This window comes from Cricetulus griseus, chromosome 4, assembly GCF_003668045.3.
Source record: "Cricetulus griseus strain 17A/GY chromosome 4, alternate assembly CriGri-PICRH-1.0, whole genome shotgun sequence".
Classification (NCBI taxonomy): Eukaryota; Metazoa; Chordata; class Mammalia; order Rodentia; family Cricetidae; genus Cricetulus; species Cricetulus griseus.
The window spans coordinates 179,865,071-179,887,850 of NC_048597.1; the positions used below are offsets into that span (position 1 = coordinate 179,865,071).

The window sequence follows — 22,780 nt, forward strand, 5'->3', positions numbered from 1 at the left end:
TAAACAGCCATGTGCTGAGTCACACATAATCTAGTTGAATCATATATTTTGGAAGGTGAAAGATGGGCATCTGGGTAGGGAAACTTCCCTAGGTGATTCTGCTATGCCAGAAACATTGTGAGTCACAGATGAAGCTTTCTTGGGTGTGTTTTTACAGCATCTTTTGTTATTGAGCATGTTCAGGTATGATCCAAGCTTCGGTGGCGTTAGAGATTCCTCTCAGGTAGGCCAAGTCTATAACCATGGTTTTGTATTTCTTTTCATTGAAACAGGCTCTTTGGTAGACTAGGCTAGCTTCAAGCTTGCTTTGTGGCAGAGGATAACTGTGGACAATTGATCCTCCTGACTCTACTCCCAGAGTGCTAACCTAAATGACATTTGCCATCATGCCTGAATGTAATCAAGGGACTTCGTGCATGCTAAGGAAGCACTCTAACAACGGAGTTACTCCAATGCCTGTACTTCATTTCTTGGGCATCATGCAGACTGCCTCTTCCCCCCACTTCCTCATGGCTTGGCTTTGTTTCTCACCTCATCCACTTCTTCTTCAATGTCTATATTTTTCTCAACAGGGCACCTCTGTATGCTTTAAGAAAGTCTTCTCAGACTCAGTTTTCCTTAGAACCACCCACATCCTTCTCCCAGAGTCTCAAACTTACTTTCTCCTGGGACCAAGAAAGCATAAGATACAACACTTATGTTCGTGTGTTTGTTGAACGGGTAGAAAAAACCCACAAAAGTCAGGTGCAAAAATGAATCCTTTTGCAACCCAGAACTCATTGTTCAACATGAGTTTTGAAACCTGAAAGAAAGAATATGATATTCAAGAAAGCACAAAGTGATGACATATTTGACAATGAGACTGATTCTAAGACTAAAGCTGGGGAAATGGCTCATTGGTTCAGAGTACTGGCTGCTCTTGTACAGGATGAAGCTTTGATTCCCAGGGCCACATAGTGGTTCTCAAACTACCTGTAATGCAGTTCCAGGGGAATCCGGCACCCTCTTTTGACCTCTGTAGGCACCAGACACACACATAGTGCACATACATACATGCATGTAAAACACTCATACACATAAAAGCTAAATGCATCTTTATAAAATGAAATAAAAACAAAACAGAAACACAAAGGATAGCATAAAACATCTTCAGCACTCTCCAGGGCATATGGACTGCAGCCGTGATTGAGAACTGCAGCATTCCACCCTCCTCTTCTGTGATCACAGTCATAGCTCTCCCACATTAGCAAGGATGCTAATGGCTTAGAGGCTTTCTTCAAACAAAATCTGTGTCTCTTTTGAGGCTGTCTGAATCTGTGTGTCTGAGGTAGAGCCTGTAATTCATGTTACTTCTTCATGCATCTTATAAAACTTTATGAAACTTTTATATTTCAAACTATGTAGTCACCAGACATTTAGATATCAAAATTCATTGCATTGGTACCCACAGTCCCTTTTGCTGTCTGTGCCTGGTTTCTGTCTTCAGCATCCCATCCTCTCCAGAACCCATATTCTCCTTTTCCCCTGCAGGTACCCTCTCTCCTCCTTTGCAGGAGTCTTTTGGGATTGGGCTTTGACTTTGGAACAGCATACTTAGCAGACAATCCCCTGAATTTTCTCTGTGGCTTGTCCTTCACCTTTGCTTTCTCTCCTTTTTTATTCCTTCCAGCCTTTCTTTGGGACAAGGCAGCAACAGTCAAGATACAGGGGCTAAATGTGAGGATGGGGTTGTTCTCAGTTCTTCCAATGTTTAGAGTTTTCTTTTTTAGAATTGGGACTTTTCTCTTTCTCTGTTTTCTTTTTCTTTTTTCCATACAATACATCTTGATCATTTTATTCCCCTTCCCAGATCCTCCCCACCTACTCACTCAATTTCATCTTATTTCTCTTTCTCTCTCCAAAAAGGAGTCAAAATAAACAAGGCAAAACCAAAGCAAAACAAAAAAAAGCATCTACATCTTTCTTTCTGATGTACATTTAGTAGGCTTTTATAGTAGATTTTAAACATTTCCTTGGTAACTAGTAAAACAAGCATGTAAAATATTAGTATAGACATAAAATAATTGCCAACAACATTAAAATCTTGTCTTAATTGTTACATGTAGAGTATTACATCTATCTGCTATAGATACATATAGCAACATGTTCAAGAAATATTTCAAAAGTTGGCCACATTAAAAACCATAAAACAAATCTTAATGTTACCTGAATTTTCTTTTTTTAAAAAATATTGACCAACCTGGGCTCATGGGAGCTCATGAAGTCTGAACCAACAACCAGGGTGCCTGTATGGAACCAACCTAGGCCCTCTAAATATAAGTGACAGTTGTATAGCTTGGTCTATTTGTGTTAACTCTTAACAATGGGAGCATGGGCTGGCCCTAATGCTTTACTGGCTCTTGGGAACCTATTCCTCATTCTGGATTGCCTTGCCTTGCCTTAATACAAGGAGAAGTGATTAGTTTTACTGCAACCTAATATTCCATTCTTTGTTGGCACCCATGGAAGGTTTGCCCCTTTCTAAACAGAAAAAGAGGAGGAGAGGATGGGGGTGGGGAAAGGGAAAGGGAGGAGGGGGTGGAGGGAGATATAATTCATGTTTCTAACAAGTTCCAAGGTGCTACCATTGCTGCTTCTGCAGAGGTGCTGTTTCACACACTGGACTGGGGTGTAGTTGGGCCTGAGTTACTCAGCTCCTTTATCAATCTTCTTCTCCACACATGATGCATTGGCTTTATCAGTCTGGACAACATGCCTGTTGTGTATATCTTGCATGCATGAGTTGGAAGTAGAGGTTTTGATACTATGACCTCATAAGAACTCAGATCTAGCTGGAATTTTTTGAGTAATATTTGGCATATAGTCAGGAATGCAACTTTTAAAAATTAAGCTGAGCATTGGTGTGATCTAATTGGCTCAAATCCATGATGAGATGTCATTCCTGATAGTGTAAAGAGATGGGATGAAGGGCTGGAGATATGGCTCAGCAGTTATAATCAGGCACTGCTCAATCAGAGAACCAGAGATCTGATCTCAGTGCCCGAGTCAGGTGGCTCACAAACACCCATAACTCTAGCTCCAAGGGATATGGGCACCTGCACACATGTCATATATACACACACATACATAAAATAATTTTTAGGAGCAAAGCAACAACAACAGAGGAGGGATATCTAAGATGATTAGTGATACTATTACCTGTATAGAATTCCTGACAGATAGAATGTGTTCTACCTGATTTCCTTCCATTTCATGTGTGCACACTTGCCTATTGGCCACATTAGGTAGCATCCCTGAGACCGTCTCCAGATACAAGCCCCATGCTCCTAGACTTCCCAGCCTCCAGAACGGTGAGAAGGTTAAGTTCTCCTGTTTACAGTTTACCTGGTCTATGAAATTCTGCTTTGGTGGCAGAAAGAAAGGACAGACACCAAATATCAGCAGGAATGTGGCTACCCACAAACTTCAAAACACTCCTTGCCCCACTCTACTTGCCAATGCCTTCAATTGTCATGGCATGGAATGAGAGATGGATCTGGGAGTTTCTTTGGCACAGAGCGTTTCAGGCCTTGGGTGCCATCGGCAGTTGGCTACGGCACCCAAACTTCAGCACAGGCTTTCTTCCCTCTTTGTGATTCTGATTTAGTCTTAGGAATATGACGACCTCTCAGGATATGTTGGAAAGTTTCTGAATTATTTTCCTTGCAGTAACTTTCACAGGGAGGTATTGGCTCTGATTTCTGTGTGCTTCCTCTTTTGGGAACCATAGACATTTTGCTTGCTTCTAGTACATTCTTTCTCTTGATGTCCTTCCAAAAGGAGCTCTATGCTTTCCTAACACTGGAAAATCCTCTATCTGATATATTTCAAAGTTCCTAGGGAAAAGTAACTTCTCAAAGTTCTCTTCAAAGTTAGTTTTTGCTGGATTTCTGCTCTGCTTCTGTGGACTTCACGCAGCCTGTGAGTGTAGGAAGGATGCCAAATACTGAGAGGCTGACTGTGTCAGAGGGCTCTTGTGCCTCTGGGCTGACTACTAATGGAAGGCTAATTGTGTAGGGACACTCCATTTTCTCTGTAGTGAGGTACATTGTACCCAGAGGCAGATCAAGGCTCATGCCACTGAGGTCTGCCTCACTGGGATAGACATTGGCATTCCTGTATCTACAACAACAGTGATTGGAACTACATGCTCTGACCATGATTTATCCTGCCATCACTTCAGGTCCTCATCACTCCCTAGTATTCGCTGGGTGAGCTGTTTCCTCTCAAGTGTGAGGAAAAGTAGAGTGTAGACTAGGAACAGTTTGACATGGTATGTAAAGGCTCAGATGCTAAATATTTTAAGTCTTGCAAGAGAAATGATCATTGAAGATATCTATGTCTGCTATTATGATGCTAAAACAGCTATGAACAACACATGATGTGTGACATGCTGTCTTCTGAGTTTAACAGCTAATGCCATCTTCACCAAAACAGTTGTGAACACTTGATAAGATCTGGTGAAACCAGGACAGCTGGAGTTCCTTCTTAGAAGGGAGGGCTAGGGGAGGATCATCAGACCCTCTCACCTGAGATCTGTAAGTAACCCTCCAACTAGGTAAATAACATAATAGATTCCCTGTTTCACCAAGTATACATTGATGGAATCATTGTTTTGGTCTGAGTGATTCCCTAATGAAGGGTTTGGCCGGGGGCATGCATTGCTGACAACAGCCCATGAACAGGTAAAGAGATGAAGAGAAGGAAGGGAAAAGTGGACAGAAGGGAACATCCTCAGAGAAACAAAACATGAATTTTTCTATAGGATCCACACCTGTTGTGTGACAGCCTTTTCCTGGACTATGCAACACAAACAAGTTTAACTAACATATTAGAGATACTTCCTCCCTGGATGCCTCAGTGATCTTTTTCTGACCAGAGTGTCCTTTCCAAGGATAAATAAGCCATCCCTCTGCTCCTCACCATAATGTGGTTCCCATGGCAATATTGTAAGTCGTACTGCAGCCTGCATCCTATAGATGGACAGGCTCCCCTCTTTCTGACTCTCCTCTCTCCCTATTGCCTTCCTTTTCTTCACCATCATCAGGCTCAGCCAATCCTTAAGCCTCTGGAACTTGATTTTGCTTCTGTCTGAATTTGTCCCTTATCACCTTGTTGGAGAGAATGCCCCTATATTTGAATGAAGCCATGCATCTTTCTACAGAGATCATTTCAAATGCCTGTCCTTTCACTTGTCCATCTTGGTTGGCAGTGCTGGGGACTAAACTCAGTGCCTTATACATACTGGACTGTGCTCTTCCATGAGTCACATCCTTAGCTTTTCAGTCTATGCCTTTCCTATGACAGTTTAAATTTCATGAGATGATAATTTTATAATAATGATTCTTTTTTTTTCGGTTTTTGAGACAAGGTTTCTCTGTGCAGCTTTGTAGACCAGGCTGGCATTGAACATACAGAGATCTGCCTGCCATTGCCTCCCAAGTGCATAATAATGATTCTTAACCAAAATGATGTATTTGGTTTCGTTATGGAAGGCATTTTTTAATTTGAGGATAGCTGGATTCTACCATGAAAATTCTCTTCTGTGTGGTATGGAATCAGGAAGGAAGGGGGCTGCAGAGATTTTAGATGCTGGGCACTCCAACCTGAGGCAGCTCACAAACTTAGCTGGGACAAGGATGGACCTCCAGAATCCAACTTCTTTCAGAGAACAGTGACTTCAATGTTTTCTGCAAATCCGTGATAAATACTATCAAGTTACATTCCTGTATCCTATATCAAAAACAGAATAACCCTGTGAAGCAAAGTTTCTATTACTCTGTTTATGTTAAAGAAATGGATCTGTGGAGGTTAAGCATGCTGTACAGTTGCTGATAGTTAGGTTCCTGCAGAGTCACTGTGGCCAATCAGGTCTAGCCGCTCAGTTGTGCTACTATTATTATGTATTAATAAGTATTGTTATTATGACTTGATGCGCATAAGTTGGCTGTATTTTCCTTACTGAAAATTCATTACTACAGTTTAAGGGCTGCTTGGAGCTGACTGAAATATTATATAAAAATGCCTTTGTTTGCCATATGGACCAGCCTGAAATGGGGCAGCAGAATTGAAGACCTCCTCATCCCGAGTGACTGATTTTTCAGATTATTGATTTGGGCAGCAGTTTATTTAAACATCAAAACCTTGAATGAAGTAACTTAGCCTGAAGAAAAATGTGTCAAACTGAGTGCTTGTTAAGGCTCCTCCTCGGCCTCTGAGGACTTTGTAAACTGTCCAGATGTATTTGTTTTTTGTTCTTTGTTTTTTGTTTTTTGAGGGGGAGGAGGGCTTGTTGTTGTTTTAATAGTTCCAGGGAAGAGAAAAAGAACCAGGATGGGTCGGAAGGGTTTGGGATTTGTTCCCAGAACCTCTTTGAACAGGAAACTCTGGGAGGCTTCTCTGACGTTTTGCTTTGCCCTCTATCCTACTCCACACTCCAGGAAACATCCTCTGGTCTTTGAGATGCTTCTAAATATTAGATGTTAACATTCAAATTCCTTAAAACGTGCACAGTGGCTCCTGCTTCCCTGTTGCCTGCATCTCCTTTTTCTTTCTTTATTACAATTGACACTGAACTTGATTTTTGTACCTAAGGAGCTAGAAGGGGGAGCATAAGCTAAGTGGTTGATTATATGAGAAATGTTGAGGGTTCTCAGCCTGGGTGCTGCCATGTAAGGAAAATAAAGCAATTGCTGATGCACACACAGCTGGGTGGGGTCATGTGCTTGTGCATTCATTCTGCTATCGTTTGGATCTTGCATTTCCCCACAAGGCCCATGTATTGAAAGCTTGGTCCTCATCCTGTGGTACAAGTGGAGAATGATCGAAAACTGTATATGTGAGAGAGAGGAGGGGGGATATGTATGCTTTCATATGGTTGTGTGCATACTGTGGAGGCCAGAGGTCAGTATCAGGTGTCATTCTTTTATATCGTTCTCCACCTTGATTTTTGAGACAGGGTCTCACCAAACACAGACCTCACCAATTGGCCCTGGGACCTATCTGTCTCCATCCACAGAGACAGGTTACAGACAAGTGCTATCTTGCTGGAGTTTTGGGTGGGTACTGAGGATCTGTATTCAAGTTCTCATATTTGCACAACAAACACTTGACTCTCTAAGCCATCTTCATCTCCCCAGTCTGGGACATGATGGAACCTTCAGTTATGACTAGTTAGGTGTTTAGGGGAATGCATTTGAAGTGGCTGTTGGATGTTAGAACTTGGGCCCCCTTTGCTTTCTTGCTTCAGTGGGCCTTCTTTGCCTTTCAACTTATATATATATATATATATATATATATATATATATATATATATATTGTGCCACCATAGGCTCAAAGAGCAAACAGAGCAAGCAATGATAGGCTGAGACATTCCTTTTTGTAAGTTGTTTATCTCAGATACTGTGCCAAGTGATGAGAAGTAAATAGCTATGAGTTTCATTCTGAGAACAACACTACTAAAATTCTGTCTCAGATGGCTACATCTCAGCTCTGTGACCAGTGTGCAAATGTCCTGAGAACAGGTTTGCATGATGTGGAGGTTGAGAAGGCTAGCCGTGGATAGAGAAATGGCTTCATCACATCAGTAAAGTGTTTGTCAGGCAGTCATGAGGATCTTAGTCTGTCCAATCACACAGAAGACATTTTTATAAGAACAGGGCTAGTTGCAGGACAGCCTCCAAAGCCACAGGGAAACCCTGTCTCGAAAAACCAGAAAAAAAAAAAAAAAGAATATGGCATGGTGGTGCATGCTGGCAAGAACCAGGGAGGTGGAGGCAGGAATATCTCAGACATGCTGGCAAGCCAGTCTAACATAACCAGTGAGGGACCCTGCCTCCAAACACACAGCCAATAGCTGCAGAGGATAAGCCATTGTCCGATCCTCCTTTTTTGGTGATGGTGGGTACAGATGTTTGTTTCTTTTTTTTTTCTTAGATTAACCCATTTCTTTTTGTTTGTTTGTTTTATTTGAGTTACAAACACAATTGAATTACATGACAATCCCAGTTCCCTTCTCCCTCCCCTCCTCTACTATCACCCCCCCAACTAAAAGCCTACCTATCACATATCCTTTCTTCTAATCTACACCTGACTCAACCTTTCTGCTTCCTCATGACTTCTGCATCCTTCATGTTCTTCCCTTCTCATTCTCATAGCTCCCTTCCCCCTCTTCCCATGCTCTCAATTTGCTCAGGGGATCTTCACCCTTTCCCCTTCTCTAGGGGACAAAGTTTGTCTCTTTTAGGGTCCTCCTTGTTTACTAGTTTCTCTGGCAGTGTGGATTGTAGGCTGGTAATCACTTACTATATGTCTAAAATCCACATATGAGTGAGTACATATCATGTTTGTCTTTTTGTGATTGGGTTACCTCGCTCAGAATGGTTTCTTCGAGTTCCATCCATTTTCCTGCAAATTTCAAGATTCCATTGTTTTTTTTCTGCTGAGTAGTACTCCATTGTGTAAATGTACCACATTTTGTCTATCCATTCTTCAGTTGAGGGACATCTAGGCTGCTTCCAGTTTCTGGATATTACAAATAGTGCTGCTATGAACATCATTGAACAGATGTCTTTGTTGTATGAATGTACTTCTTTTGGGTATATGCCTAGGAGTGGAATTGCTGGATCTTGTGGTAGACTGATTCCCATTTTCTTGAGGAGTCGCCTTATTGATTTCCAAAGTGGCTATACAAGTTGGCACTCCCACCAGCAGTGGAGAAGTGTTCCCATTTCTCCACATCCTCTCCAGCATAAACTGTCATTGGTGTTTTTGATTTTGGCCATTCTGACAGGAGTAAGATGGTATCTCAGAGTTGTTTTGATTTGCATTTCCCTGATGGCTAAGGATGTTGAACACTTTCTTATGTGTCTTTCAGCCATTTTAGATTCCTCTATTGAGAATTGTCTATTTAGTTCTGTACCCAATTTTTAATTGGATTGTTTGGTGTTTTGGAGACTAGCTTCTTGAGTTCTTTGTATATTTTGGAGATCAGCCCTCTGTCAGATGTGGGGTTGGTGAATATCTTTTCCCAGTCTGTGGGCTGTCGTTTTGTCTTGCTGACTGTGTTCTTTGCCTTACAGAAGCTTCTCAGTTTCAGGAGGTCCCGTTTATCAATTGTTGATCTCAGTGTCTGTGCTACTGGTATTATGTTCAGGAATCAGTCTCCTGTACCAATTAATTCAAGGGTATTTCCCACTTTATCTTCTTATAGGTTCAACATAGTAAAAATGGCAATCTTGCCAAAAGCAATCTACAGATTCAATGCAATCCCCATCAAAATCCAAGCACAGTTCTTCACTGACCTTGAAAGAACAATTCTCAACTTCATATGGAGAAACAAAAGACCCAGGATAGCCAAAACAACCCTGTACAATAGAAGAACATCTGGAGGCATCACCATCTCTGACTTCAAGCTCTATTACAGAGCTATAGTCCTGAAAACAGCTTGGTATTGGCACAAAAATAGACAGGTAGACCAATGGAATAGAGTTGAAAACCGTGATATTAACCCACACACCTACAAACACCTGACTTTTTGACAAACAATCCAAATATAAACGCTGGAACAAAGAGAACATCTTCAACAAATTGTGTTGGCATAACTGGATGCAAGCATGTAGAAGACTACAAATAGACCCAAACCTTTCACCCTGCACAAAACTTAAGTCAAAATGGATCAAAGACCTCAACATAAACCCAGATGTTTGTTTCTAAGGAGCTTTCTAAATCATCTAATCAAGTATTTGGCTACTCATTCTGTTTTAACCAGTTTGCTCACTTTCAAAATGATCAATACTTAATTTCTATAAAATAATATGGATTAAAAAATAAGAAGGAAAATATGACATGGATTAAAAACAAAACACCAGGTTTCCTGCTGTCTTGGGGTTATTGTTGTAATACTCTGCTAAACATAGTTAAGTAAGATACCTTTGAGTATACTAGCATCCTAACCAAACTTGGATGAACAAGAATCAAACTAAGACAACTAAAGAAATACACATGGATGGATTGCCAAGTATAAACACCATGTGTCTGCCACTTGAGGATTCTCTCTTTCCACTATGAGACACTTTGGTGGGTGGGACCAGAAGATGGCTACCATTTGAATAAAACATAAAACTGTCCTCATCCTCATTTCTTGATTATAACTGGCTTAGTCCCTAGAAGTCATAGCTTCATCTGTTAGTCCCCAGTCTGAAAGCCTTGATTGACAGCTTTCTCCTTTGAATATTTTCTGAGGATAAATGCTCTGGCCCCTTGGAATTCTGTCAGATACAGAACGGCTAGCTCAATGGTAGGGTACATGTTTAGCATGCGCAAGCCCCAAGTTGAATACCAAGTTTCTATTAAAATTAGACATGCACACCCAAAATTAAAAGCAAAGACCATACTCTTTTAAAATTCAGAATAAGTATGGAAAGCAGAACTGGTGAGTATTCATAATTTTCTATTCATTTGCCTACAGAAAATAATATTCTAGAAAACTGTTTTCAACACTGTTACTAACCTTTTTAAGAAAGTAATTATCATGACATTAATGAATTAAATCATGAAGTTGTTTGTTTTTTAAGATTTATTCGTGTGTGTGTGTGTGTGTGTGTGCGCGCGCGCGCGCGCATCGCGTGTAGGTGCCTACATGCACATGCGTGTGGGTGCCTGCAGAAGGTGCCCAATCTGCTGCTACAGGCAGTTGTGGGACTCCCTAAACAACTTCTGGGGACTGAACTCAGATTCTCTACAAGAGCAGCACACACTTTAAGTTCTGAGCTATCTCTCCATCCCTTTGTTTGGCTTTTAAGTGTGAGTATCTACAGTCAGAACATTTTTCTTATATAGAAACTTTGACTAAGTTTTTGAGACAGGATCTCTGTGCAGCTCAGGCTGGGCTTGGACCCAAGATCCTCCTGGACACTAGAAATACAGTTATTTGATATCTTAAAAATTATATTTAGAGTCAAAATGAAATTTGGAGAAATATGAATATAATCTATATCTTAGTAATAATGTCAAGTGTTAGTTTCTTAGTTCTGCCAAAAGTATGATAGTTATATAGTATGTTAATATTACAGAAAGCTGAGAAAATGGTATACAAACACTCTGTGGTATTTCTATTTCAAAAATGACTTCAAATATTAATTTTGTTTTAAAAATTAAGTTTGAGATCATCAGTCTCTCTCTATATATATATATATAAAAAAACAGTTCTCCATAAGAGAGATGACTGCAGGCCTGGTTTCCTGGTCATAATAATTTAGTAGAATATTTGAAAATATATTTAACTAAATGGGCTATGTTCTAAAATAAACTATAAATTTTACATTTTTATTCTGCCATGCTCCATAAACCTTCCTGAAGTTTTTCTGGTTATAATAGGGGTTCTGAATATGAACCTGTGAAAAAAAATTAACCTCAAATCATGAGTTCCACCCAGTTCTATGGTGCTATCGTGTTACAGTGCAGTCCTGGGGTGGAGGGTTGTATGGGATTAGAGGCTGTGCTCTGAGGATGCGTGTAGGTACGAGGCTCCAGAGTGTGGCCTCGGGAAAGCAATGGTCATGCTCCTAACCAAGTGATGTCTCAACATTACTGAGTGCACCCTGCCTGCATCCTTACTGTTTTGGAGCCAGTCTGCTAGAAAAGCCCATGGTTTGGAGCTGTTGGGCTGGGATTTGATGTCTTCTGTTGCTATTCTAGTTTCCCATACCTGGCTATGCCCCTGCTTTGAACTCCTGCTATGCTCCCAGGCCTGGTCATCCCACCTGTTCACTCCAGGCTTTCCAGCCTCCTGTCATCCCCACTGGTCATTGGCTTTGCCTTTCCCACCTGGCCTTAACAGCTTGCCTTAGCTCGGCTGTGCAGGACTCATTGGCTCTTGACTTAGAAATTACCATCGACAGCATGTAGTCCTGTCATGAAGTGAGTCTGTCTTCTCAGTGAGAATCTTGGCTTTTTCAAAAATAAAAGATGACACCTTCCTAGGGTTGGAAGACATCACTACTGATGTCCATCAGATGGAGGCTTCTTCAACACTAATGATCGTCTTTCATAGTCTTTCCTACTTTTGCTGACATACATGGTCTCATTTCAGCATGGTTCTGGTGGATTACAAGTTTAGTTTTTAGTCACTGAGAAAACTAGGCTGAGTTGGAGCTGGACAATACTAGTTTGAAGCTGAATTCTGCCAGCAACTTTCCTTTTGGATCCTCAAGTTTTCCCACCTATAAGAGAGGAAAGAATGGAAACTACTTCCTCAACAATATGGGCATTAAATTGTCATGAGACATCAGAGGTGAGGGGACTTCATAGTCTTTAAGGGTCTCCTATCTCATTTTATAGATGAAAGAACTCTTGGGGTCTCAAGAAACAGTAATACATCTGTATATTATGGAATTATCAGATGGGACCGGTGGTCTCATGTGATCTTCTGGCTCCTTTACCTGTACATCAAGGAGCTTCGGGCAATAGATGTGTTTTAGAAGATATTTCAAGGAGTGAAGAACAGATGCTTTGCTTTAGATGGAAGGAAATGAAAATGGCTGCTGTGCTATCAGGGGTTACTTTGATGTCCTGACCATTCTATCATTCTTATCCTGACCATCTACACTTCTTAGAACATATTATTAGCTGTAACACACAAATGGCTATTCACGCACTGTCCTTTGCTGCCTTTTCTTTGGTCTCTAGAAAGTTAATTATGTATTGTAATCTCTTTTTTATGTGAGCCAGCTAGGTAGGTAGGTAGGTAGGCAGACAGACAGACAAGATATAGACAGGTATATGATAGAAAGATATTGGTATTTGTTCTCTGTCAGGTCAGGGATCATACCATCACTTCTAAGTATTCTTCAGAGTATGTTATCAGAGCTCCTGGAATGAGATAAATACCAAAATTATATGAATGGGTAGGATACTTTATTACCATGTGACGACCATATTGGTTTGTAGCAAGGGGAAACTGCTTGTGTGTTAAGTAGGTCAGGCTGTGGCACTAAAAGCCTGAATACCAGGGGTTCCATTTGACTACTTTTCTTGTAATTGACATTGAGCAACTGAGCCTCACTCCTATGATCTTTATCCTGGTTAGGTTTTTGTTTGTTTGTCAATGCAAGGTACAGTCATTTGGAAATGGGAACCTTTTTTGAGGAAATACTTCAACCAGATTGGCCTATGGGCAAGCCTATGAACATTTTCTTAATGAGCGATTGACATGGGAAGGCCCAACCCATGGTTGGTAGTGCCACCCCTGTGGTCCTGGATTGTATAAGAAATCAAGCTGAGTGAGCCATAGAGAGCAAGCCAGTAAGAAGCATTCCTACAGGGCTTCTGCAACAATCCTGCCTCCAGGTTCCTGCCTAGAGTTCCTGCCCTGACCTCCCTGGATGATGAACTACAAGCTGGAAGATGAGATAAAATCCTTATTCTAAAAGTTGCTTTTAGTATTTTATAAAGGCAAAAGAAACCCTAAGACAGCCTTCATGCTGGTAATTGGTGACAATACATCAATGGCTTACCTTTAAATAGTATGACCCATGGATGGCCCTGTACTGTGTGCCAGCCCAGGGCTTCAACCTGAGCTCGTCCTCTGCCTTTTAGTAAATCACAGGCAGGTTCAGTTGTGAGGAAGTAAGAGTATGTGATCTTTAGTTTTTTGTCAATCTGACATAAAATAGGGTCACCTTGGAAGAGGGAACCTCGATTGAGGAATTGCCTCTATCTGCCTGGTCTGTGGGCATGTCTGTAGGAAATTTTCTTGACTGCTGACTTTTGAGGGAGAACCCAGTTTACTGTGAGTGGTACTAACCTCAGAATGGTGATACTGAGTTGTACAAGAATGGTTGCAAAAGCCCAAGGAAGCAGTCTAGTGAGCTGTGTCCCATGGTCTCTGCCTCAGTTTCCACTCAGGTTTCTGCTCTGAGTTCCTCTCTTGGCTTCTATCAATGATGGACTGTGATGTAAAAGTGTAAGCCAAAATAAATCCTGTCCTCCCCAAGTTGGCTTTTGGTCAGCATTTTATTGCAGCGACAGAAAGCAAACTAGGAAAGGTGAAAGACGGGAGATGAAAGTGGTAGGGTGGGGCTGGGGTACAGGTCTCATTTTCAGCCTCATTCCTTCTTAGATGCTTGACTCAGGACACATAGTTAGCCACTCTAATCAATGGTTCTATCCCTTGCCAGCTATGCACAAGACTTCCACATTCATTCGATGTTTGTGGAGATTGAATGCACAGCTCTCACCTAGCATCTGCCCTAGAGAAGCTCAAAGGGAATTGACATGCACACTGCTTTGGAGTTTTCAAGGCTTGGCAGCCATGATGGCATTCGATCCTCCTCACAAGAACTCTGTGGATATTTTACAGATTAAAAAAAAAAAAACTGAAAAAGAGGCGTGGAAAAGTTAGCTGGCTTTCTTGCTATCACTCAGAAACATGAGAAAACATTGCTAAGCAGGCTGAAAATTTCCGTCTTCTGCTTTGTAAACCCAAAACATTTTGATCTGTTATCCTTGATACTAAGGAAGCAAACAACATCTTTAAAGCACATACATGGAGGGAAATATTTTAAATGGGTTGCAGTCCAAAATGGAGTGTCCTGTAATTGGGTTCTTACATTTCAACAGTTCATTTTATACAAATCCACAGATGGATATTATTTTTGAGGGCGATGGTTTTATTTTACCTTCAACATATTTTTTCAATAGGTTTTCTAGCCAACCCAACTCAACATAATGACCCATGAATTCTTTTTTTTTTCTTAACAAAAATGTAAGGGATTTCTTTATAAAAAGTACGTGATTTTTTTTCCCTCCTGAGGTGGGTCTCTGAGGAAGCCAAGAATTGGCAGACAATTACTTCCTTCCTCCTCCATGCAGAAGGCAGAATGCAGTCTTATTAAAATCCCCAGAATGAATTCAGTTAAGCTTTCCCCACTGTGGGATGTTTTTCTGACAAGTTCTGTCTCGAAAAAAGTATGTTGTACAACTAATTAAGAAATTATTTTGACAGGATGAATGTTTGAAGCTCTGTGTTGTACACAACCTAATGTAATCTAATTTTCTTCCTAGTGAAACAAAATATGGGGATAAAAAATGGCCAGATAATATCAATAGTAAGACTGCCTCAATTTCAGCTGAGAAGAACTCAAGGAGAAACCATCCAATTTGTCTAGAGAAATATGCTCTTGGCTAAAATGGTATAAAAGGTCTTACCCCCAGGCAAAGCATTTATTTAAAAAGTTTAGAAAAAATGTTCTCACTGATTATAAGTTTTTTTTAAGAGTTACTATTGGTGTGTGATGTGAGACAGGTAAATGGTCCACTTGCTTAAAGCACAGTGGATGGGGAGCATTTGTTGACTATTTACAATTAAGCTAGACTCGGGGCTTGTTGCAAGGAAGATTCTGGATAAGTTGAGAACAGTATAAGACTATAAGAATGTGTGTGTGTGTGTGTGTGTGTGTGTGTGTGTGTGTGTGTGTGTGTGTACTTGTGTGTATGAACAACCAAGCACAGCCTAATACTTTTATTTTTTCTCCTCGTTTTGTTTTAAATTAACAACAATTCTAGTGTCTAGGTGGGGAGACTTGTAGAAAAGATGACTTTTGTTTTAAATTAACAACAATTCTAGTGTCTAGGTGCGGAGACTTGTAGAAAAGATGACTAATGTACCAAATAAATATTATTTCTGACTTTTTAAGTATTAAAGTAACTTCCATTATACAATCAGAAATTTGTTGTTCTGAAGTACGGGAAGGTAGAAGTGGTCATTTTAAAAGCCATACTTAAAAACAATAAGTTTATTTTGGAAAGTTCTCCATAAAGAAAAATAATATTTTAGGTCAGAAGCTAATATGCTCTCAAAATGATGAATACCAGATAGATGGGGTATTTTCATGTTTCAGATGGAAATAGTAAGGCTATACAAGGAGGCTGTTGCTAGGACTTTCACTGTTTTATAGGACATTGGTTTATAAATACTGCTGAATCAAATGGAGCGTTTTTAAAAAGACACCCATTCTCTGGCCCCAGGCCAAACCAACCGAATCAGAACTTTCCTTTCAAAAGTTCTTGCAAATTTTTTCCTGGAAGGCTCTTGTGGTGAGGGTCTGAAGGATAGGAAGTGGTCAAGAATGACACTGCCTTTCTGGCGGTGGTTATAGGTTATGGCCAAGGCGTAAGCTATATGGAGAAGGTGATGCTCTGAGTATGGGGCAGGCTGCATTTGAAGTGCTCATGGGAATCTAAGTGGAGACAGCCAATAGTTTGTTTGGAAGCCTTAATCTGAATCTATGGAAAGGACCAGTATGGGAGGCAAAACTGTTGACTTGTCTATTGGCCTTCATCATCTGCACAGCAGATACAAGAACCCTTCCCAGCATGAGGACACAGAATGAGAAGAAAGCTATACTTTTTAATTTATAAAATATTTTCAAAATTCCTATTATGTGCAAGGCATTAAAACAAGTGGTGTATGTTCAAAATGAATATAAGCCTCTTCCTTAAGTTAATACACAGTTTAATGGGAAAGATAAGCTCACAACTGTATATACTGTGGATGTGGTAGTGTCAGAGCAATATGGAGAACCCAACAGGAGTCCCCCAAACCCTTAATATTCAAGAAGATCAAAACAAGAAGGGCAAGAAGTGAAACCCTAGGTGACCAGATGGCTGTGGTTGAGAAGAAGCGGAGTTCTAAAAGCCTTTCCTCCGTGGCTTGGCCATTTCTGACTCCTAACTTTCCAGAAGAACTTAAAGAAGAAAAAGTTTAGTTTTGATTGTGGTTCCAGAAAGGGGGGTTTAAATGGATAGATAAAGAGAGAGTTCATAATGGCAGGGCAGGCATGGTATTAAGTGTCTGGAGAAGGAAGCTGAGAGATCCCATCCTCAAGCATACACAGAAAGCAGAGAGAGAGATTGAGAGTGAACTGGAAGCTCTCTGGATGTGAAAATCATCATCACTGGATGATGTACTTCATCCAGCAAGAAAGTTTCCATCGCCTACCCAAACAGCATCACCAACAGGGGATGAAGTGTCCAAATGCAAGAGCCTTTGAGGGCTAGTTCTCATCCAAAGCACTGCAGTTGTAGTAAGTACACATGCATGCACCCACACAGAGTCTATCTGAAGTTTACCTTTCTCTGTCTCCTTTGGTTTTCTCTTGCTGACCATACTAACTGTGAGAAAGCAAATTATTTGGCTTACACATCCTATGTCACAGTCTGTCACTCAGAAAAGTCTGGGAAGGAACTCAAGGTGAACACCTGAAGGCAGGAACTGAAGCAGAGGTCATGGAGGAACACTATTTACTTGCTTGCTCCCCGTGACTTGCTCAGCCTGTTTTCTTATAACATCCAGAACTATGGGTAGCACTGCCTGCAGTGGGCTGAGCCCTCTCACGTCAATCATCAGTCATCAACCAAGAAAATACCTCACAGACTTGTCTACAGGTCAGTCTAATAGAAACAAACTTTCTATTGTGGTTACCTCTACCCAGACGACTTTAGCATGTGACAAGTCTCTCTCTCTCTCTCCTCTCTCTCTCTCTCTCTCTCTCTCTCTCTCTCACACACACACACACACACACACACACACAAATCCTGACAAAACAAAATAAAACAAAACAAAAAAGAACCTAACCATCTAACCATTACAATTACCTGAGAATCCTGTGTTCAGTGAATGCTAATAGGCAAGTACATTATCATGAGAAATTGAAGTATGTTAAAGGATGTTCTTGGAGAACATCCCATTGACATTGACAAATTGTAATTATGCTGGTTAGGTTTCCATCCATTCCCATGGGTGAGCCAGATATTTTGAGATTAGGTGAGCTTTCCAAGGTTACCCTGCTTGACTGCAGCACATTGAGACCTACTGACTCAAACTCCTGGGCTTCTTTGCTAGACATGCAAACATTGTGGAGTTACTCTTTATGTCTCTGTAGACAAATAATGAAAAAGCAGCAATTTAACAGAAGGGGGTTAATTCTGGCTCACAGGAATGGAGGGGATCCATTGTCACATCAGGGAAAATGACGGCGGGGAAGGCATCCTTCCAACAGGAGCAGGAGGCCAGCTAGTCATACTTACCCTGTTTCTGGAAGCAGGGAGTGAACAGGAAATGAGGCCAGGATATGAAACCTTAAGGCCCACCTCCAGGGACCCACTTCCTCCTCAGAAAGTTTCCATAACCTCTCTTAGCAATCCCACCAGCTGGGGACCAAGTGTCCACATGAGAAGTCTCATTAACAGAGAGGGTCTGTTAATGTTTAAGCCACAGAATCTATTATATCAAGGTTAACCTTCTTCATTATCAAATCTTACTTGATACATGAGTATAGCCTCTGAATGCTATTTGAATTGGTTCAAATTCTGGATAAATGGCATTCAAACCATGCATAGTGGTGAACTTCATAGAAAAGCTGCATTTGTAGAATATTAAGAGAATCACCGACAACCTCCAAATACCTCATGGGCAGCTCTAAAATATTCCTGATAATTATATGTATTTTATTCTTATGACTTCCATAGTTGGAAAAGCAACTGCAGAACCATATTTCCAGTTTGCTCCTTAGAGCTTGTAAAGTTGTAAACAATTTCATGAATTAAAATGACTCAGAAAAAACCTAACCAGTTTATAACTGAAATTTTAATAGGGCATAGATATTTATGTAATCTATTACTATATATTACTATATATTTTTTCACTAATGTATCCCCTCTATGTTTTATGGGACATGAGTCTGATCTCTGAGAGTCTAAATTGAGGTTAGTAAATCTATCATAACAAGGGTACTAGATTGTTATTAGAGGAACATAAAGCCTTTTACATTTAAGTTTAATACTTAATGAATGTCTACTCTTTTTAATGTTGCTAAAAATAAGGACCCTGTTTAATAGGTAAAGAATCCCTTGCCCCCTGTTTTTTTTTTCTGGATCTTTCTGTTTCCCACCATCAACCATTGCTGCCCCATTAGGTTCTTTTCTCGCTGCTTTTAGCTTGCAATGCATAAAGGATGCCTCCATTTTCCTCTTAAATGCTCTGTTCTTTTTTAACTTAATTTTATTTTGGGGTTTTACAGAGTGTTATGAAAAACTACCAACTTTGAAAAATTGACAGGTCCATTAGCAGAGAGCTTTATGCCCGAGAGTCCAGGCAGTTAAGCCTCCTGGATATTCAGGAAGCGGAGGGTGTCAGAGCCGTCACTTTTATTGCAGCCTGAAATGATGGCTGCGAGGAGTAGGGCTCGTGTGATCACTCTGTATAAATCACCCGGCCTGTCTTTCATTTCTGGCCTTCCCTTAGAAGTGGGAAAGCTCAGAGCTCTTCTACTTCAAATAAGAGAAGAACAGAAAGCTTGTGAGTTTGGGTCCAGCCCAACATCCATCCAAATCGAGCATGTGTCTTGAGGTATCAAGGGACATACAGGAAGACAAGGATATTCCCTTTGGTTAGTTTCAAAGGCTATGTGTGTCTTCCCAGTAGATGAGTACAAGTTTTTGTAGGCAGAGAAACTTGGTTATAAAATGCAGCCTCGTGGTGACTGGATTTTCTCAGACTGCCTCACCTTCTTAACCTTTCAAAATCTCCAGTGTGATTGTAGGAATGAGTGTTAGTTGCCTTTTCTTTGTGTGTGTGTGTGTGTGTGTGTGTGTGTGTGTGTGTGTGTGTGTGTGTGTGTGGTGTGGAGTACCTCCAGAGGACAGAAAAATACACCAGATCCCCCAGAGCTGAGATAAGTAAGGCATGTGCTCCTCAGCTTTGCAGTGCTGTGACAAACTATCAGAGGTAAACAACTTACTAGAGAAAAGATGGATTCTGACTTACAGTGGCAGGAGCTTCAGGCTATGGTCAGCCGGGATCATTGCTTTTGGTCAGGACAAGTCATTAATTATACCATGGCAGGACACATGTGGTAGAGCAAAACTGCTCACTTTGTGGCAGCCAGGGAGCAAGGAGAGGAGTGGTCCCAATATCCCCTTCAAGGTGTTTTGTTTGCATTTCTACTGCCATGATAAAAGACCCTTAAAAAGGCAGTTTAGGGGATAAAGGGCTTTATTTTACTTCACATTTTCAAAGTATATCACTGTTGGAAAGGCACAGAGGCAGTGGATTGAGACTGCGGGGCAAGAGCAGAGAGAGAAATAACGCATCCAGGCTTGCTTGCTTGCTTTCTTCTCTCTTAATGGAGTGCAGTGTCCAGCTTAGAGACGGTGCCATGTGCAGAGAGCAAGATCTTCCTACATCAGTGAATAAACAAGACAACCCCCCACGGATATGCCAACAGGTCAACTCGATTTAAATGACTTTTCCTCAAGAGTTAAGTAAGACTCTCCTCCCAAATGATCCTGGGTTATGTCAAGTTGACAGTTAAAATTAACCAGGACAGTGGGCATGCTTCTAGTAACTTAACTTCCTTTCACTGGGCCTCACTTCCTAAAATCTTCATCCCTTCACTAACATGCCATAGATGGGAAGTCAAGCCTTCAGCTCATGGCCTTCGGAATGTCATCCTAGATCTAATCAATTATAACCCATTGTATCTGGACTTTGGGTATCTTGATACTTTAAAGTCAAGAAGGAACTAAAAGATGTTCATATCCTGACTTTCCAGAGCCAGTATATTTTCCCCAGACTCTTCTTGAAGTCTCCTTGGTCCTTCCAATCAGAGGGGCTTTAATGAACAAGTGTGCTTATAATGAGGCCTTATCCCCTCCTAGGTCCATCCCTGAGTACCAACCACACAGATCCAACCCTTCTTCTCAGAAATCTTTAGTGGCTTAGAGACTCCAAAGTAAAAAGTGAAGGTCTAGAAATCACACAACTGAAAATTATTTCTCTAGTTTCTTCACCCAGCTATGAGTTCTCCTGTGGATTGATGAGGTGTCATCAAACCCTGTGGGCATTTGGGGCTTGAATAACTGTTACTCTAGGGGGTTATTCTATGCATTGTAGGATGTTTGGCAGCATCCTCAGCCACTAGGTCATGCTAGTATCACTCAACCCTCACTCCTGGCAGGGAATGATACCTACAGATAATATTGAACATACAACATCATCCCAGTGGAAACCTATTCAGTTAGAAAGGGGGACATTGAGATACATTCAGAGGTTAGAATATATCACTGATGCCTACACAGCAAAAGGGAATGCCACTGAGAAAAGTGTCTTGCAAAGAGCCTGGGATATAGAAAACACTTGATATATTTATTTTGCTTTTAATCTTCTCCCTTTATAATGGGAACTCTGCGGTACCACCAAGATTTTGTCTTGGGGACAAAAGTGCCTCTTTTAGCTTCTTTATGTTGCTGTTGCAGATACAATGACTAAGAGCAGCTTTGGAGAGAAAAGAATATATTTGGCTTACACTTGAGGTTCTAGTCAATCACTGAGGGAAGTCAAGGCAGGACATTGGAAAGTAAGGCCTGTTTCTAATGCTGTGAAGAGACACCATGACCATGTCAACTATTATAAAGAAAGAACATTTATTTGGGGTGGCCTACATTTTCAGAGGTTTGGTCCATTATTGTCATGGTTCCATAGGCAGACACAGTACTGGAGAAGTAGCTGAGAGTCCTGACATCCTGACTGACAGTCAGTAGGAGGTGGTCTGTCTCATGGGGCATAGCTTGAGCACAGGAAATCTCATAGTGACACACTCCCTCTAACAAGGACACATCTACCCCAACAAGGCCATGCCTTCAATTAGTGACACACTCTCTTTGTGGGCAATTTGCTTTCAGACTGCTATACTTTCTATTCCACTAAGCATTACCATCAGCCAAGGAACTCACTTTCCAGTGAAAGAAATGTGGCAGAGCTCCATAGAGGAGGATGGCAACTAGCTGGCTCAAGGCTGTCTTATACTCAGCTAGCTTTCGTAGAATTACTTGCCTAGGATGAGACCCCCCCATATCAATTAACAATTGAGACAATCTCCAACAAACATGCCCACAGGTCAATAAGATATGGGCAACCCCTTAATTGAGATTCTCTTCTGAGGTGACTCTAAGTTATGTAAAATTAAGTATCCTTGTATGTCCTTGATCTTGTTCAAGGTACCACCCCATTCTACCTCCTTTCCCTCCCTCACATTCTTCTCCCTCACTCTTTCCTTCTCCCTCCCTCCTCATCTACTCCTCCTTCCCTTTCTCTGTACTATAAATTGTCTCTTTCACAAAAAGTCCCCACTGCCATGAGGTTTTGTCCAAGTACAAGGGGCCAAACAAGCCAAGGAATGAACCCTCTGATACTATGATCCCAAATAAATCTCTGATTTTTAAATGCTTTAGAGTGTGTTGTAAACAACAATGGTTCAGCATCTCCCCAGTAATGTTTTCTATCCTGCTCACAGTGCTGGTGATGTGGCCAATATCCACCTAAAAACTCTGACTTAGCAAACTCCCTGACAGAACTCAAGACACACCTCTTTTGTCCCAAATTTAATAACCATTTGTAATTAAAAAATATAGTGATGCAATCCAAGTCCTTGTTGTGCTGATAAGTACAGAATAGATAGTATCTATTATTTTTATTGTGTGTGGTAAAACCTATCACATTGTTTGTCAGCTATCTCCTTGACTTTATTTCCTCCTCTGGGTAATGTTTCCAAAGCTACTGTTTTCTGTATTAGATTATATCTCACTTTCCTTCAGTATATGTAGAGATTTGTATATATATAATATATATAATATATATTATTATATATATAATATTATATATATTATATTATATGTAAAGGTT

At 40.8% G+C, this 22,780-nt stretch overlaps 1 non-coding gene across 1 annotated transcript; it reads left to right on the forward strand.

Moving 5' to 3' along the window:
- Positions 1–690: 690 nt before the first annotated feature.
- LOC113835250 lies at positions 691–819 on the forward strand. The gene has a single exon (XR_003484625.1). It is a non-coding gene; the product is annotated as a small nucleolar RNA SNORA40 (small nucleolar RNA).
- The last annotated feature ends 21,961 nt before the right edge of the window (positions 820–22,780 follow it).